The sequence below is a fragment of the Papaver somniferum genome, chromosome 4 (assembly GCF_003573695.1).
Source record: "Papaver somniferum cultivar HN1 chromosome 4, ASM357369v1, whole genome shotgun sequence".
Lineage (NCBI taxonomy): Eukaryota > Viridiplantae > Streptophyta > Magnoliopsida > Ranunculales > Papaveraceae > Papaver > Papaver somniferum.
Window position 1 is genome coordinate 17,850,598 of NC_039361.1, and position 19,684 is coordinate 17,870,281.

The following is a 19,684-nucleotide window of genomic DNA, read 5'->3' on the forward strand; positions in this document are numbered from 1 at the left end:
ATGTACTGCTGGATAATACGATCTGAAAGTGAGAACAAACCTGATTTTGAAAAGAAAACAGAAAGATAATCAAATCGAAAGCTAAAATAAGCTAAAAACTTAACAATCTAACCAAATAACTGAATAAATACGAACAAGATTCATAAAAAACAAACAGAACACAGCCAATCTCCATGATCCAAAATTCAAATCTTAAACATGATTCAAAAACTGTAGCAGAAACAATGAGTATGTCATATATGTACTGCTGGATAATACGATCTGAAAGTGAAAACAAACCTGATTTTGAAAAGAAAACAGAAAGATAATCAAATCGAAAGCTAAAATAAGCTAAAAACTTAACAATCTAACCAAATAACTGAATAAATACGAACAAGATTCATGAAAAACAAACAGAACACAACCAATCTCCATGATCCAAAATTCAAATCTTAAACATGATTCAAAAACTGTAGCAGAAACAATGAGTATGTCATATATGTACTGCTGGATAATACGATCTGAAAGTGAAAACAAACCTGATTTTGAAAAGAAAACAGAAAGATAATCAAATCGAAAGCTAAAATAAGCTAAAAACTTAACAATCTAACCAAATAACTGAATAAATACGAACAAGATTCATAAAAAACAAACAGAACACAACCAATCTCCATGATCCAAAATTCTAATCTTATAATGATTCAAAAACTGTAGCACAAACAATGAGTATGTCATATATGTACTGCTGGATAATACGATCTGAAAGTGAGAACAAAACTGATTTTGAAAAAAGAACAAAAAGATAATCAAATCGAAAGCTAAAATAAGCTAAAAACTTAACAATCTAACCAAATAACTTAATAAATACGAACAAGATTCATAAAAAACAAAACAGAACACAACCAATCTCCATGATCCAAAATTCAAATCTTATAATGATTCAAAAACTGTAGCACAAACAATGAGTATGTCATATATGTACTGCTGGATAATACGATCTGAAAGTGAAAACAAAACTGATTTTGAAAAGAAAACAGAAAGATAATCAAATCGAAAGCTAAAATAAACTAAAAACTTAACAATCTAACCAAATAACTGAATAAAAACGAACAAGAATCATAAAAAAAAAAAACAGAACACAACCTATCTCCATTAAACTGTAGCAGAAAGAAGAAAACGAAAAGATTAAGCAACATACCTGTTAAAAATCGCAGAAGAAATCTTCAGAAACCCTAGTTCCAAATCCAGAAGAAGAAAGATAGCAGAATTTTCCCAAGAATAATCGGCTGAAATTTTTTTTAGAAATTTTGAAATAGACTGCTTTAATATATGTAGGATTGGAAGGGTAGTTTAGGTATTTAGAAATTTCGTACAATTTGTGTCGCACGTGTACAGGACCTGGCTTAAAAAATTTGGTCCATTTTCATGTTTTCTCTTAATTATGGACCTCTGATTAGTGGGCTTTAATGGGTGGACCTGACACTAACTAAGAACACTATAATGGTACCTATTGGTAATTCCTAGTTTCAAGATTTGGGGTAGTCTGCGTAGTGGTAAACCAGTTGTGGGTGAGGGTCAACCAGTCTTGACCGGCTCTAATTGGAATTTATTGGTTAGCAAATACAAATTGGAAGCCGGAACTAAGTTGCAGTTTTGGTGTTTCAGAAACGCAGACACAAACGAGCTTTGTTTTGCCATGAATAACAAGGTATAAAAGAAAGCATGGAAGATAAACATGGTTTGCATATGCCAACTAGCATCTGCAGCCAACAACAGCAAGTTGCGGTTTTTCGTAAATTTTATCAATCTTTTCTAAGTAATTTTTAATTGTTTTCTGGTTGGACCATAATCTTACAAGTACATTAATATAGATTGCTAGACTTTTTTGTTATGAAGATTTTGGATCCTTCTCCAATACGCTTCATGTGAAGGCCTATTGCTGGCCGCAGTGCAACTATCTTCACGGCCTTCTAATGAAACATGTGACAATAATGCTCATTCGAAACTTTCTGCTCTTAAGAAGTAAACAAATCAAGATTAAATTCATTCTAAATTTTGCAATGTCGTTTGTACAGCAAAATTTTAAGCTCCAAAACAAAATAAACTAATTCAATGTCAACAAGCTTACAAAAACCTTAGTTATTGTGTTTACTCAGCTGCTGAACATCAGTACTAGAATTCGACCCAAGACCTGGCCTTTTAGACTGCGCTTGTTCTTGTACTATGCTTTCTGCTGTTGCCAGATCTTGATTAATGATGCACGGCCTCCAGGAAATCAAGAACGAGGAGCAGGCATCTGCTGCTTTTTAATTCTGTCCCCTGATGTTATAGTGCTGATATCATGAGGGGTAATGAATATCCATTGGGAGCCTTGTTCCAGCGCAAACTCCACAAGAGTCTCCAAGCTAATCTTCCTACTAACAGCATCCATGTACACATCGAATTCATCCATTGCTCGAAACGGAGCTTCAGTCATTCCATGAATAGCTAATGTGAAGCATAAAGTAGAGAAAGAGCGCTCCCCACCTGACAGCCCTCTAGCATCACAAACTTTGTCTTTCGATGCATCTTGTGGCATCTTCACTTCGAGCGAGAGAGTCTTCTCGTTGTAATTAACCTTGATGTGTCCACTTATTCCTTTGTTACTCAGATTATTGTTAAATTGCCAGGTCAACTCACTCTTCAAATAATGAGCATTTTTCTTGAATTTGGTTATACGCATTTCAAGGGCGCTCTGACATGAGTTCAACATGCCGCGTAAAGCTTCATAAGTTTTTCTCTTTCTCAATATTTTGCTCTCTTTCTTCTCATATAATGATCTCAAATCATCAAGCGATTCTGAATGTATCTGGCTCTCTCGTTGATGTCTCTGACGTAGTCTATTTAAACGGGCCCTGAGTTCCTCAGGCGTACTCCCTCTGCACCCTCCCAAAGATTCGACTTCACTCTCAGGACAAATGAGGGATGCCGTCTTAAGCTTCTCTGGATGGTTCAGCAAAAGTTCCTGGTGTGTAGCTTCTGCGTCTTTGATCTCCTGAAGAACCTTATTATGCATGATCTCTTCATATCCGGACGCCTTTGTTTCTGCTTTGGACAGGTTATCAGTAATAGCAATTAGCTCTTTTTCGGCTTCATCGTAGGCTTTAGATTCCCCTTTGGCCAACTCACTTAGGTTTTGAACTGACACTTTCAAATTTTTGATCTTTTCCTCAGCGTCCTTCATCCTCGCTTGCAAATCTTCTAAGATCATTTCCTTTGCCTTTATCTCCCCCTGGATTTTCAAGATTTCCTCCTGAAGCTCATCAACATTAGGAGCAGACAATGAATTAGCCTCCGAGGCATATGAATTGCACAAATTCTTCAAAGATTGCAAATTAAATTCCTTTGACGTGGAATCCAGCTCGATATTTAGACGCCGCCTTTTTATAGTGTTTAATCTTCCCTGCAAGCTTTCAAGGTCAGACTCCGCATTTCTCTTTATCGCTTGACCTTGTTTCACTTCATTCTGCACCTTTGATGCTTCCTTTTCAGAATGGTCAATTTCACCAGCAAAAGAACCGCATAGTCGACCAGATATTATCTTTTTGTCTGGATGATGAATGCTCTGAACTGAACCGCGGGTGTACATATTTGTCCCATCTTCTGTGAAAACCTCCTTCAGATTTGATATCCTCTGGTCAAAGGCCACAGATTTTCCCGCTTTATAATCACTAACAAGCACTTGTCTCTCAGCACTACCTTTATCCACCAAGACATTCATTACAGTATGATTTTCCGAATGTATGACCGAAAGAACAGTTGGATGACTAGTTTGGGGAAGCTTGTGACTCGGAATATTCAACAATGGTATTGAAAAGTCATAAATGATAATGTTAAGTTTGTGCCAGGCCTTGTAGCCAGCTTCCTTAGCACATTCTCGTAAACATTGAAAATCTCCATGATTCATCACAATGAAAGCATTTAGCATCCATCCAATTGCAGCTTCAACAGCATATGCCCAGCTGTCACCATTAACTAGATTGAGGTGAGCCCCGATAGGACCAATCGGAGGTATTGTGAATTCTCTGTGGCGTCTCTCTATAGAACGTAAAAGTTGAAGCACTTTCTCTCCTCCAAAGGCTGTCACCTTGTTTGTACTACTTAGTCGAAGCTTACTTATATGAGAAATGATCTTCCTGTGGTTACGCTCACCTTCTTTAATGTCAGAAGCAATTTGATTGATTCTCTGCATAGTCATTGAAACATTTTCAGTTACAGTAAGCTCTTCTACCTTTAATTCAGCAATAATTCTTGTAGCAGCATCAAAATCCTCTTGCAGGGCCTTCAGTTTCTCCTCTACCTCATTTCCTTCGGCCTCAGTGTTTCTGACATGTTGCTCTTGCAACTCATTAATTTGTTTCTCAAGCGAGCTGGCACGCTTACCCAATTCTAGAATATGGTTAGATGTGTGAGTGTGTTTCTCTTCAAGCTCATACCTCTCTTTTGTAGCCAGAGTAAGATCTTGTTGCAACTCGTCCATCTTTCTTGCAGATTCTGGCATCTTTTCCAGAATACAATCAATTTCTCTTTTCTTTTTTTCAAATTGGTCTTTCAGTGCCACCACCGTATCCGTCCACTGATCACTTTTCGCTTGGCACTTAGGTATTCGTTCTTTTAATTTTTCAATCGTAGAAGCTTGTTCCTGGATTTTCCTGTCACCCTCATATACCAATAACCATGCCAGTTTCTTACGAACCTGTTGCATCTCATGATGTAATTCATCAACATGTTCCATGCTTTCAATCTTCAATTTCAACACATCGAGTTCTTTAATAATGGGTCTAACGGAAGATTCACATTCATCAACCAGCACCGAGACACTCTCTAGCTGAATGCCTATATCATCCAGTAGACCATGCACTTGTTCAAGTAACGTAGCCTTGTAAAAGAACTTAAACTTATCCTTGTCATTCCCAGAATGCAAGAACTCACGGCTTTTATCTTGACTCATGATTACACAAGGATCTCGACATCAATATTAAAATGTTCTACAAGTTCTTTCAGAACATCTTTAGTCTTACCAATAGTTACACCCCGATGGTTTTTCAAGACAGTAGTATTGCTCCCAGAGTCTCTAATTTGGCGTTCAACAACAATAACATCACCATATATCTCCGGTTCAAAAGCCTCTTCGCCTTGATTCTTAATTTCAACTCTAACAAGAGCATAGCTGCAACCAGTCTTTATAAAATCTTTCAATTTTGCAGCCCTTTGTGTTTCTTTTGCTCGTACCCCAAATGCAACACATAATGCAGTCAAAATAGCACTCTTTCCACCTGAAATTACCACAAAAAGAACTTAGCATACATGCATTCTGTAATTCGAGTATAAATTAAATAGGCCTGAACCTAATGTTTTGCTCAAGGACCATCAGAGGACAAATCTAAACCTAATTTGTAACATATGTGCCATATGAACCAACTAATCCATGAGACATTTTTAGACTTTAATTAACAGATAAATTTAGTGCCCATAATCCAAAGTTATCTAAGGTAAAAATCCCCAAAAAAGAATGTAAAAACTTCACAATCAAACAAAATAAGTGGAATTTCAGTGAATAGTAAACAAAATAACATGAACAAGGATTAATTAACTTACTTCCATTCTGACCGGTGATAAAATACGCCATCACCAAGATGAATCTCCATGTTAGTGTGACACATGAAGTTCTCAACATGGATCTTGGTAATGATCCCAGCTAATGGTCTTGGGGGAGTTTCAAGAGAAACCCTAGAATCACTCATTGTTTGATTTACTTGGGTTTTCATAAGGAAACGATTTTAGGGAAGTGAAGATTGAAGTAGATAGAAGATCTGACAATCAAGAGCACAGTGAAAAGCTCAACCGCTAATTTATAGAACGGGAAAATCTTGATGACAATTACATAAATAGAATATATGAGCCTTTCTGTATATAGAATTTACTTTTGAAGCGACGTGAAAGTCAAAACCCTCACCGTTGAATAGTGGTGGGAAACTGGGAAAGTTAAAGAGTAAAGGAGGTGTAACTGTGCTACGTGTGTCACTTTGTAGACGACATGCGGAATAATATGGGCAAATAATATGGGCCAAATCTCGGATGATAATCCGGACATTTAATCGTTCCCCTCTCCACCCCGTTGTCAATCTCAATGAGAGAGTCACTCCTCACTCTCTACCATTCAAATTATGCCACATCTTGTCCCAAATGCGAATCAGTCCTTATTATCCCGGCTGTAGCAAGAACCGAAAGAAATGGGAAATTTAACAAGGGGAAATTAGGCTCAGGCCCAACTCATGGATAACCCATAATATGAGGCCCTTAATTAAAAAAAGTTTAAATCTAGGCCCCGAGTTTTTAAAAGACCTTGATACCCTTATGCATATTGTCAAGCCCATAATTAAATAAAATTTAAATCTAGGCCCAAAATTATTAAATCTAGGCCCGAAATTATTAAAATACAGTTCGAAGGTGTAAACAGAAGTTACACATGCATATGGCATGTGTAACCAGAAGTTACACATCCTTATGATATGTGTAATGCAAAGTTACACTTGTATATATATGCAAATAAATAGACATCAAAAAAAAACACAAAAAAAAAAGTTATTACTTTAATATTCATTTACAATAATTTCTTAGCATGTGTAACTAGAAGTTACACACGCATCTGTTTAGTGTAATTGAGAGTGACATATGTGTCTATCTAGTGTAACTGAGAGTTACACATGCATCTGACTTGTGTATTCAGCGTCAACTCCAGTTCCAGCGAGACCATTACCACGTTTAAGCAATTAGCTTTTATGAAGTTATCTAAAACCTGAAATATAACAACAAGCAATCAGTATTTATACGATTAAAATGAACAGTACATAAAACAATGTATATTTCAGTTTCACAAGCATCTGACTAGTGTAGCTAGCGGTTACACATGCATCTGAATTGTGTAACTGAGAGTTACACATGCATATAACATGTGTAACTAGGAGATACACATTCATCTGGCTAGTGTAGCTAGCAGTTACACATGCATATGACTAGTGTAACTAGGAGTTACACATACATATTGATATGTGTACCCAAAATCAGTATGTGTAAGTAAAAGTTACACATCTAATTAACATGTGTAACTTGCAGATACACATGCATCTGAATTATGTAACTAGGAGTTACACATGCATCTGACTTAGATATGTCAACATAAAATCAGCAAATTCATCTCTAAATGAATAACACTAGCAAAAACGAGAGGTGACTATCAAGCAATTACCAGTCATAAAATAATACAGTTAACCTTGCAAGTGAATGATAAGCTCTTAATTAAGATATCACTGCTTTAGCAGAAAGACGTTGTTAGCACTGTATTAACAGAAAGACGTTTTACAGCGCTAGTCTAGATGTACCTAAGCCATTTTCATACTATCGATGACGAAGGACATTTTAAGCAACAGAAAGTAAAGCTTCAGACAGTAATTATACTGGCAGAATAATACAAACACCTGGGAACCTTGTGCTAGCACATTAATATCGCAAAAAATGATCACACAACTGATTCAGCAGGGTATAGATATGAACCCAGGAAAACAAAATGCATGTGTAATCAGTAGTTACACATGTAAACAATAGTTACACATGCATATTAGCATAAGTTACACATACAATCATCATGTGTAACTAGTAGATACACATTCATTTAGCTTGTGTACCTAGAAGTTACACATTTGATTAGATGTGTAACTACTAGTTACACATATATAGTCTGCCAATGCTAGTTAAATGTGCAAACTGTCATTGGAGGCGAGTCTAATTTACTTTAATTTACCATGCAATAGGAAAATAGAGTACTAGATCAGTGAAGTAACCTATTGATCTATTAATCCCAGTGAAAAGCAAAATGAGAAAGAAAAAAACTAGCAAAGCGAATAAAGTGATTCTTACAATTTTTGGGCATTCGTAACCAATACCAGCAACCTCTATCTTCAGTCGTCGTTTCATGTCTCGCTTCATGATTCCCTCCACCAATTTTCTATGTTCTTCCAATTTTCTTTCATGTACACAAATTATGATAAAGCGTTAAGAGTGACATGAAAATACAGTGTGAAGTCTGCTTTGGTGGTGTTAAGCTTCGTTGGATACTAGTACTTGCTGTCAACAATGTGTAGTTCAAAATTACAATACCTTGTTATGGTGGTTGCGTTCAATTTGAGTCCAGTTCAACGGCTTGTATTCTGGATTACACCATACCATCTATAAAAGAATACCACAAGATTAGCAGGCTTTCCAGTAACTCAAGAACATTATTGGTTCAACCCAAAGAAGGGCCTTGCTAATATAAGAATCGACAGATCATGATAATGCTGAAAGTCATACTAAGACTCTTGCTTGGGAATAACACTTATGGGGTAACCAGATATGGCATGGGCGATGGTCATAAAGACAGGCAAACAAAGTTGTGTGTGACAATACAATAACACATTTCAACATTGCAAGACAACAACAACAACAACAACAACCGAATTCCAAGCTTCTTCTCTCATTTTCACCAATAAGATATTTTCACATGCATTGGTAGTATTAAGATGTCTAACGACACAGGACCCAGGTCATGGGTTGAGCTCTCAATGTTGTAAACACTTCATCTAAGTATAACTAGTTATCCTTATTTCTCAATCTCAATACAGAGGAAAAAATTCCAAGTAAATGACAAACAAAAGTAGTTCTCATATGTTAGCATATTAAAGGTCTAATACAAGTGTCTTACAAACAGCCAGCATTCGAAACTGGGTATGCTGAAAACGAAGATGGACAGATTCCTATAATATCCGTTATGCGCGCAAATAATAGTATCAAGAACGAATATCTCAAAACAAAATAAGGATCCAGACCTCATAGGTCATGACTCTTAATGCACAAGGTAAAAGCTTCATACCCATCACAACATCTTGTTTTACAGCCAATACCAAATAAATCGGAAGAATTGCTTACAGTTTAGGATGAAGTTTCTCTGTTGGAATAATATGAACTTGCAACAAGTGCTCAAAGAGCAGATAATTATGCATACAGTCTGCAACAATCTTCGCCACCTACATTTGGCAACAATTACATTCAGTTCCAACAATACAAACTTGAACAAGTTATAAATGGAAGCGAAACACATCAAGTACAAGCACAAACCTCAGGAAATCAATCTTCTCTTCTTTGCATCCACCAACTGTAACAATTCTTCAAGGCTTCTACTCAACACCAAATCCAAGATCAAAACCTTAGTGTCATTCCATCCATCTTTTATTTGTTCTTCAATGTATCTCCAAATTCCATTACAACTCTAGTAACATCAGTAACGACACCATCTTCTTTTCTTGATTTCAAAATCAATAAAGACCAAATCGAACCCTAACTTGCATGTACACATCAACTCCAAACAGATTCAAAATGAATTACGACCTATCCAAGCTTCACCCGTAGATGAATAATCAAAACCATTCTCATCAACATCAACAGATAGATTGAAACTAGATATAAATACATACAACGAATTTAACGAAGAACAGATCCGAGAATTTGTTCAAATTTTTTCAAAAAGTTTACATTAAAACAACCAAAGTAAGCGGATAATTGTAAATCTAAGCTCTGATTTCGATTCATATAAGTAAATTGAGAAGCATCTAAAGATTTAGGTTTCTAAAACCCTAATATACTTTTCTGAAGAAAAAAATTCTGACTTAAATCAACTAAAAATTCTCAATTGAAGCATCATCACAAAGAGAAGGATACTTACCTGTATACTTAGCTTGTTGATGAATTCGTGTTGAAGCTGCAGATCAGTTATTGAAATCTGTTTCTTGGATTTATGTTTTCAACTGCAATTGATGCTCCTCCTTCTTTTGGTGGTGGATTTATGATCTCTATCGTCTTCATCGATTACAACACTTGTTCAAACTCTTGGATCTTTCCAATTTCAGAGAACAAACCAAGAACAAAGAGGTTACAACAACAACGGCGTTTTTATCGAAATTAATCGATTCAAACCTAAATTTAATCAAACTGGAAATCACGAAATTAATCGATTACATCAATCGATTGTCTCTGCTCAAAATCAATTTAGAACCCTAAAATGTGTTTCTGAAAGAACTGGAGAGAGAGAAAAAAAATCAGAAATGAAGAGCTTGAGAGAGAGCGAACGAAGAAGAGAGAGAAATGGAATAAAGAAATGAAAATATCTTATGATATTTCTCTTGTATATATACTAAAGGGTAATATTGTCATTATCAAAATCTGTAATAATTAATTATGGGTCAGATCTGAAGAAAAATTGATATTTTGGGCCTAGCAATATCATTTTCCTAAAGTATGGAATTGACAGTGAATGATCCATTTAATGGGGCTTCTATATATTGAACCCATATAATAGGGGGTTCTAGTATTTTTCACATTTAACAATCCTATCGAGCATCCTTGTACTTTTTGCAAAGGATCATGGTTTTGTCGTATTAGTTGCTTTAACCAACATGTGCGTAGATTTTACCAATTCTCCTTTTAAATCCTGACCCAACTACACCAATCAATATTTGTTATATTCGTTTAATTCTTTATGGGTTGAGTAAAACAAATTCACCCTATTATGCTCTAAGAGCAACTGTATTGGACGACTAAACCCAAATTTGGTGTCGAGTGGGCTGGCGTAATGGGACGGACCATCGATCAAAATTTGACCAAAGAGTAAAACTCGGACCAAATTTGGTCGGCGATTAAGACCAAATCCAAATATAGTCGGACGTTTATATAATGTCCGCCTACCCGACGGGCGTTGGTATAATGTCCGCCTGTAGCCGCGCGTTGGTAAAGTTAACGCCTGATGCAGGGCGTTAGTATAATGTCCGCCTGGATGGGGCGTTGGTATAATCAACGCCTGGCATGGGGCGTTGGTATAATGTCCGCCTGGATGGGGCGTTGGTATAATCAACGCCGGACACCAAATTTGAATGGGGCGTTGATATAGTCATGAACCCAAATTTGAAAAGTTTACAAAACTTTGGTTGGGGCGTTGTCTTTATCAACGCCCCATTTTTTTTTTTTTGAACCCGGGCGAACGTATAATCTCCGTCCCACACACCAGGCGTTGCTATAGTTCACGCCCCATACAGGCGTTGTCTTTATCAACTCCCCATACCAGGCGTTATCTTTATCAACGCCCCATGCCAGGCGTAATCTTTATCTACGCTGGACGATGAAACGGACTTTATATCAACGCGCGACCAAATTTACTCGTCACCCGCTACGTCACAGGACGGACTAAACCCAAATTTGATCTTTTTTTTTAGTCTTTGGTCTTTAGTTATGCTCGCACCACTGTGGACGCTCTAAGGGTAATATTTATATTTATGGATCGCCATCTTCCCTCTTTTTCTCAATGAAATCTTATCTTAAATCCAGTAAGCCACTATTACCAACTTGTGCAATTCATGACAGCATCTCCCTGTCACTTATGTAAAGATGATTCAATAATAATAAAGCTTTTATAAGGTACCATTTATATAATTGTAAGGTACAATTTATATAAAGATGATATTTTTGCAAGGCTCTAGAAATAGAAGGCTTTGATTCTTTCACAAGATAAACAATTTTGGAATTCTAAGGTACGTACCACTTAAAGTCTCATTTTTAGTTTGGATTTTCTGGTATAATGGGGCCCCAACATACGATTATTTATACAAGGCAGGTATAGTGCAGAACATTAACTGTTTGTTGTGTGGCGTTCATGAGGAAACCAATCCTCATCTATTTTTGCATTACAAAACAATTTTTGAGGTATGGTCTTATTTCTTGCTTAGTTTTGGAATCAGATCGGTTTTTGCAAATGATATTAGAAAAACTTTGTGGGGTGGAATAATAAGAAAAGTAAGAAGAGGATCAAACATCTTTAGGGCTGTCTATTTGGTGGAGTATGTGGAGAGAAAGGAATAACATACTTTACAATAATTTGAGTAGACACACTAAGAAGATTCTCATGGAAGTTAAAGCATTATTATACAATTGGGCTATGCATTCAGATATTTTTGCTGGTCTCACTCTTTCTAGTCTTATGTGTTATTGGGATGTTGTTATCTCCACATCCATGTAACGTTTATCAGGTCTTTATATCACTCTTTAGTGATAAAGAATCTTTTTAATAAATTTTATTCTTTGCCTTAAAAAAAATGTTTGATGTGTTATGATGTCATCTAACCCAAGGTACGAGTTAACGATTTTTTTTTGCAACCAAAAGAATTCAACCGTGTTATGAAGTGGAGATTCTATAAATAAAAAAACATTAAGACTGAAAACAATAGTTGTGCAAACTACTTATTTTATAACTAAGAAAACGGATCCATTGACATCTTGTTTTTTACAAGATCTGTCCATTAATTGTATCTTAGCTGTCGAGCTTAGAAATAATTTCCGCCGTCCTTTGTCTATCATATATAGACACCATCTTTCCTTAGAACATTGATTACTTAGGAGTTCAACCCCTGCCACCTAGGCTAATCCCAAGTTAGCTTAGTTCTTGTTAAACTCGTATTAAGAAAGCATTACAAATAAGGAAATTGCTTCAACTGTAAATACTATGGAGAGTTAGACCTCGTTCTCTTAACTTAGCTTCTTCTCTTATACGGTGCTCTACAAAAAGATTTACTCGGCCAAATTGTCCGTTGATTGCATAAAAATGGTAACTTTTTTTTTCTTTTTTCTTTTCTTTTGTTTCCAGATATTTCTTCTTTTAAAGCAATTTCTTGTTGTTTTTTTTTTTTTTTGAAGCAGCAATTTCTTGATATATCTGCTTCTTCATATTATATTTATTTTGCAACGCAATTCTAGCTAAGCCGTCAAATTTGTATTACAGAGATGCAAATCATTGTGTGATAGTTTAAGGATACGCACATTGTGTGTTGTTGTTACTCACTGATGTGCGTTATGTAGCTCGACCCATTTGTATTGATTTTCTTTATCTTCGATCTTCCGAAGTAGTTCATGTTAAAGAAAAAATAGCTCATGTGTTGATTGTCTTTATCTTCTGAGGAGGAAAAGCAAGCTATAGGTATTTTTAAGATTAGTTCATTAGATCTTTTCTAAAGAGAAATCATGTTACAACGAAATTACGGTACGATATAAAAAACAATTTGGCGTGATCATGCCAGATTAACAGTGATATTTTTAGGAGGTCATTACCAATGGATTTTCATCATCTCTAACTGTAATGTACAATAATGATTGTTAGTTAGAACCTAAATTATTTGTACATGTATTGTTTTTCAATTTTATGCTATTTTTATAATCAGGCAATGGCGATGAACCAACCACCACCACTACCTCCAGATATTCCTGAAGTCATGCGGATATCTGTTATGGAAATTGGTGGCACAAAACCAGTATATTGGTTGTTCGAGAAGACTCTACGTAGGAGCGATGTTTCACCCCGACAAGGAAGGATATTTATATCTCAAGCAGTGAGAGATCTTCTGACGCCTGCCGAGCATAGAAAATACTGGGTTTTGCAGGGTCAGATGAGTAATAGCAAGGAGAAGAAGGAATTCAGAGTTACATTGGTTGAGCCAGATGGAACCAAATCAGAAATTGATTTCAAGATTTGGTGTTGGTTACTGTAGATGAGGGCCAAGGTGAGGGCCTACCAGTCTTGATTGGCTCTAATTGGAATTCATTGGTTCGCAAATACAACATGGAGATCGGAACTAAGTTGCAGATTGGTGTTTCAGAAATGCAAATACAAATGAGCTTTGTTTTGCCACGAATAATTAGGTACAAAGAAACAAGGATTCTGATGAAAAAAAGAAAGAAAGCATGGATGTATAATCATTCACTGCAGTAAACAACAGCAAGTTCCGATTTTTCTCAGTGTTCCTTAACAATTTTAATTTTTCTTTACAATATTAATCATTAATCACTAAGATAATTTTAATTATAACAATATTAATATAGATTGCTAGACATTTTTTTATGGATTCTTGTCTAATATACGGAATGGCATGTTGCCTTACCTCTAGATTGTCACAAGAGATTGAGTTTAGAGGGTTCGAAAAAATTGTTTCGATCTTGCTGAAACAATTTATCGTTCATGACTTGACAATTTAGTTTAGAGGGTTCGAGTGGAGTGAGTCCGGAACAGGGAAGGATGGGTACAAGTCGTGAAAGATAGCTTGTTGTATGAGAATTCTTGAAACAATTCGAGTATATGACAATCACGGAGCTGGTGGTGCAAGTTTTGGTTCGAATGAGATGGCCTAATCTGGGGTCAAGCTACTATAATGAGGAGGTTTGAAGATGGTGTTGTGCTCGAGCTAATTTTGGAGCTGGCTAATGGTAGCTGTTTAGGTTCTGAGATGGACAGAAATTGGTGGGTGCAGGAATTAAGATGGTCAGGAATAGAGTAGTGATGTGGTCAGTTTAGGAAGGAGTTGGATTTGGATATCGGTGCATTGGGCCTTGACACTGCTAGGTAGTAATTGGACTTCCTCACAACAATATCGAGATGTTATCAGTGAGAGAAACTCAACTGGGGGATGCGGCTACAGAGCGGAAAACAGAAAAGAGGGGTTTGAAGTTTTGTCCTCGTTTTATTTAGCTAGTTTTATTTCTTGATTTTTGAAAAAGCCATGTCTTGCTAAATTTTTGTAATTAGGTCTATGGTTGAAATCAGTGGGGAAGCAGAAATATTTGGTTGGGTGGAGCATTGTATAGATTTTTTTTTCTTCTTTTTTTGCAATTTAATTGATGTTCTTTCTATAAACAAGTCATAATAGTTTGCATCACACAATATAAAAGAAAAAATTGTTAAAATAGAGGAGATTCTTAAAAAAGTTAATCCACAAATTATGGAAAATACAGAAAAAAAATTAAAATAAAAGAAATGCATCTCCTAATACATACCTCTTCGTACCTTCAAAGAAAACAATGTATTTTTATGGGCATTCTTTTATATACCTCCTAAAAATACTAACGATATCCCATTATCTCTGTACCATCCTTGTTTATCTACCTACCCATGAAATGTGTTAACTTTATATACATCGTGATATAGGTTATTAAAAAAAAAAAATCACGGATGAGAAAGAGATATGTACAAAGTCAGTAGAAAACCCTCACTCGCATGAAGTTAGATACTTGATTTTGAATGTTAGATTCATCGTTCAAAGTCTTTTGTTGTATGATAAACAACTCCGCCTAAGTATGATCACTTCAATTTTTTTTCGAGTCATAACAGATCAATTTGAAAAGAACGCACTGCGTTTAATGTTGAATTAAAAAAACAAAAGAAAATAGATTTTATCGCATGACCCACACGATCGCACCAACCATTAGCAATATTTTGAACACAAAGTTCAGTTCTAACTTTTAATCCTATTGATCATTGATGTAAATACCCCAACCCTCACTTATCTTAGTTATAAGAGGCTATGGCCATATAAGATCGGAAGCTAAAAGTGGACAATGTGATCATATATTTTAACGTCTTTTTCTGTGACATTTGGATTGTTTTAGATTGAATATTGCATGCATTAGTCTTTTCAATATCAGTCATGGAAATCAAACCTTTGATGTACTACTAATGAATTGATCCTGGCATCAGTAGGTATACCAATGAATCGATCCGCCATCAGTCTAATGTTTAAGTTACTTGTTTGTTTTGGTTTTTGTTTCAATTGTGATGATTCCTTCCATGATAAACCAACTGTCAGTTGATCCCACAAGAGACCTAATTCGATTTCATTGCTTGATGTTCGAGATTCGGGCACTTGCCTTTTTTTCCCAAAATAGTTTTTCCCCCCGGATTGCAATTTATTCTATGATAATCAATAATTTTCTTTCACCGTTATTCAATGGCTATATGATATGTGCCCTAATTATACGTAAATATAACAAAATTTTGAGAAGAGAGAGGGGGTATAACTATAAAAAAAAATTGAATAATTTTATGTTTTTCATAGTAATAGAATCGCAACTAACATAACTAACAGTTAGGGGTATCACTAGTGGGGAGTATATAAAGGAAAGCCAATTTTTAATTCTCATATGGCGAAATTGAATTCGAAGATAAAAATTGAGTAATTTTAATATAAAGTGATAAGAAACATGTGAAGTAACAATAACTAGACATGCATCTCCTAACTCTTTGTAATACTTACTTCCTCGTACTTACTAAAGAAAATAATGTATTTTTAATTCTCTTAGGGCGAAAATTAATTCGAAGATTAAAATTGAGTAATTTTAATATAAAGTGATAAGAAACATGTGAATTAACAATAACTAGTAATCTCAATATAAACATTAAACGAAAATGTTAATATCATATTTACATTACATTAATCATATTAGCTAAAAATTAACAAATTATAAACTTTTTATTAGTCTTGGAATTTAAAGAAGTAATTTTTTAATAAGAATGGATAACTGTAATAGCCAATTGGAAATGGTTTGGATTATCACTCTAATAGTCATAGATATGCTATTAGCATAACAAAAAAATGGACGATTGTAATCTAATTATACAGAAATATGACAAGTGTTACTTGATTGTATGGAAGCTATATATGGGTGGTAGTCGAGTAGGTGTACCCACCAATAGACGAGCATGAGACTAGTACTAGATAGTGGATAGATTACTAATACATGATTGATATTTACTGAAAAATTAGGTGGGTTCAGTGACCCATCCATCTCTCTAATAGCTTCGCCTCTAGTCGAAACTACTTGGGTTATTAGGCTACTTTGAGTTGAATTTTATAGTAATAAACCATTATATTGAATAGATCAATTCCTTAATATGTTTTATTGATTGATCGGAAAATAAGATGTTGCTTTACCGATTTTAAAAACTTATGTGCGTAATTGATAGTTTTACAAATACGTTTGACTAATTATTTGATAGGCCATGTTTGGGTTAATTTTTGTAATGGGTTATGCTTAGAATTGCCAAATAATATTTGTAAACTAATATTTATTTCGTATGACTTTCGTTAATACAATTTGATAGTGCAGCTTGGGTTTAATCTTTTGATGTGATATGCTTATGTATACAGTATACTAGTGACATTTGCGACTATATGCTTATAATAGGTGATGTGAATAGAACGGAAGAGAAACATACATTCATGATTGTGTTTCTTTTCTGTAATTAAATAGAAGTAGCGGTGGATAGCCTAAAACCATGGTTACCGATTCTCACATCTTTCGTTACATTTTTCTATTATTATTCTTTCATAGTTCCTTAGATTTCGGAAGTATTGGATTTAATTAGTTAGTTATTGGTATTAGTTAGTAGTAGTATTTTCACATTACATGTGGGTTCGACCCGTATTTGCCACTTCTACATTGTAGACGTCGTGCGATTATGGTTATTTCACATATAGGTTAAAATTCTATCAAACCCGGTTCACGAATTGTAGAACCCTGAATTCACGAACTGGCTAGCGGTTCACGAACTGTTTTACTAACCGTCCCAGTGAATATTAGCAGATGCTCAAAGAAAATTTTTATAAACTTGTTTAGAATTGTTATGACTCTCATAAACACCTCTAGGACATCATTTATCATTAAAACACCTTGTGTATGTGCATCATAATTAAAATCTTAAGTGTTTAAATAAAAACGACATTGCTTTCTAGTTCAAAAGGCATATTTTCCAAGAACTACCATTATACACGGTTCATGAACCCGGATTATAATGTATATTATTCTGTGATTTCAAGACAAACTTCTCACATGCTTACTTGAAACCCTAATTAGAGTTTCATATAAACAGAGAAAGTGTTTGCTTGAATATCAAGTTATATTAGCTTGAACTATAAACAACCCTCAGTCTTGGGCATCTATAAATAGAGAGACTCATTCAACTGGGAAGTTAAACCCCGAAACTTCTTTGTCATAGTTAATTGTTAGAGTCTTACTCTGTTGATCTAAGTTTCCTATGAGAAACATAATTAGGTAAACAACTGAAAGACTACATTTTGGGATTCTTGAAGCCAGGACCGACTATCTTTAGCTTGATAGTTCATGTATCTGGAGCTTGGACTTTTGTTATTGAGGTCTTAGTGATATCTCTCAGGATCGAGATAGATAGAAATCACAAAGTTTTCTTCGTCTCAGACTTTGTGGTTCCTAAATATAGGTATATGAAAACTATTCTTAATTGATTAGTTCACGATTTTTCTAGAGTGGTGGTTAAGAATCCAGGCTTCTCAGCTAACCGAGTGTAAGTGTTCCATATTTGTGAAGTTTGCTAAATTTGTCTAATGTAAACAGATTTCCATATCGTGATCTTTGATCTAAAGCGAAATCAAATAGGCTTATCTGTTAGAGGAAGATTGCTATCAAAAATTTTACTTAGTATGAAGCAACTCTTAGGATGTAAAGGACATCAGATAAGGGAATCAATTGTGTAAATCCTTGCGAGGTTCAAGACACGTAAGGAGCACGCCTGCAGCTGAATTTCTTATAGGGTTGATTCGGTCTCAACAACTTTCCAGTCTAAAGGTTGATAGTAGGCTAGTGTTTGTATCGTCTTAATACATTTGATCAGTGTTCAAATCTAGACGAGGTGCGGGGGTTTTTCTGCAGCTGCGATTTTCTCGTTAATAAAACTTCTGGTGTCTTGTGTTTTTCATTTTCCGCATTTATTTGTATATCTTTATTATAGAATTACACAAGTAGTACGTATTCAATTCTAATAGATACGTCCATTTTAATTGTGATCGATTACGATACTTGATGAGTCCTAAAAAGTGCATATTTCAATATATTTTTCTTGGCATTTAACTCATCTTTTGTGCATTAATTCTACATTTTATCCCATATTCTGTATTTTCTTTGTTTTCAAGAATAAATATTTTTATTAACTAATTTTGCATTTTTAGGTAATAAATAAAGTTTGGATGAATAGCGGAGCAAAAAGAGCAGAAAAGTGGTGGAAGCCAAGAGGAATCACACAAGGAAGCCGCGAAGAATGTTGTGCGCAAGACCAAAAGGCTAGAACTGGGCTTGAAGAGGAAGAATTGTTCTTAAAGAATATATGGGCTTGGCATACCCAAGGCCCAAAACCATCACCCAAACCCATTTCCAATATCCATACCCGCCTTCATATTCAGCCGTCAGATTGGATCATCTCAGCATCGTACGGTCGCTTCATCATAGTGCATCAAAATCTGAAGATCCTGAAAAACACTATAGCACTTAACTCCATCTTGAGACGTCAGTTTCGTTGTACTTCCGCATCCAACGGTCGCTCCTCGCTTCCTTCCATCTCGTCGTTAGATCGATCCATCATCTCCACATCCCACGGCTCATCCTCGTTGTTCATCCAATTTGCTACAACCGCCCAACACCCGAGCACTAAATATCTATACCCAAACCAAACAACCCCCTTCTCTCTTCGTTCTTCTCTCCCTCACCTCCTCTGCAACCACCATTCCCACCACCTTCTCCTGCTGCCTCCACCAACTCGAGCAGAGCTCGAGAAATCAAATCATCACCACCCTATACCACCAACCCATCACTACCCTATCTCTCTCTAACGTCTACCAATTCCTTTCACTGATTTCCCCTACTGCTAGGGTTTTGAAAATTGGGAACGAGAATTAATGGACGTGGCAGAGAAAAATAGCTGAGGACGGAGAAAATACAGCAAGCAGAAGAACAA

General features: G+C 35.5%; 1 pseudogene; it reads right to left on the bottom strand.

Moving 5' to 3' along the window:
• Positions 1-2,072: 2,072 nt before the first annotated feature.
• On the bottom strand, positions 2,073-5,762 carry LOC113273577 (annotated as a pseudogene).
• Positions 5,763-19,684: the final 13,922 nt, after the last annotated feature.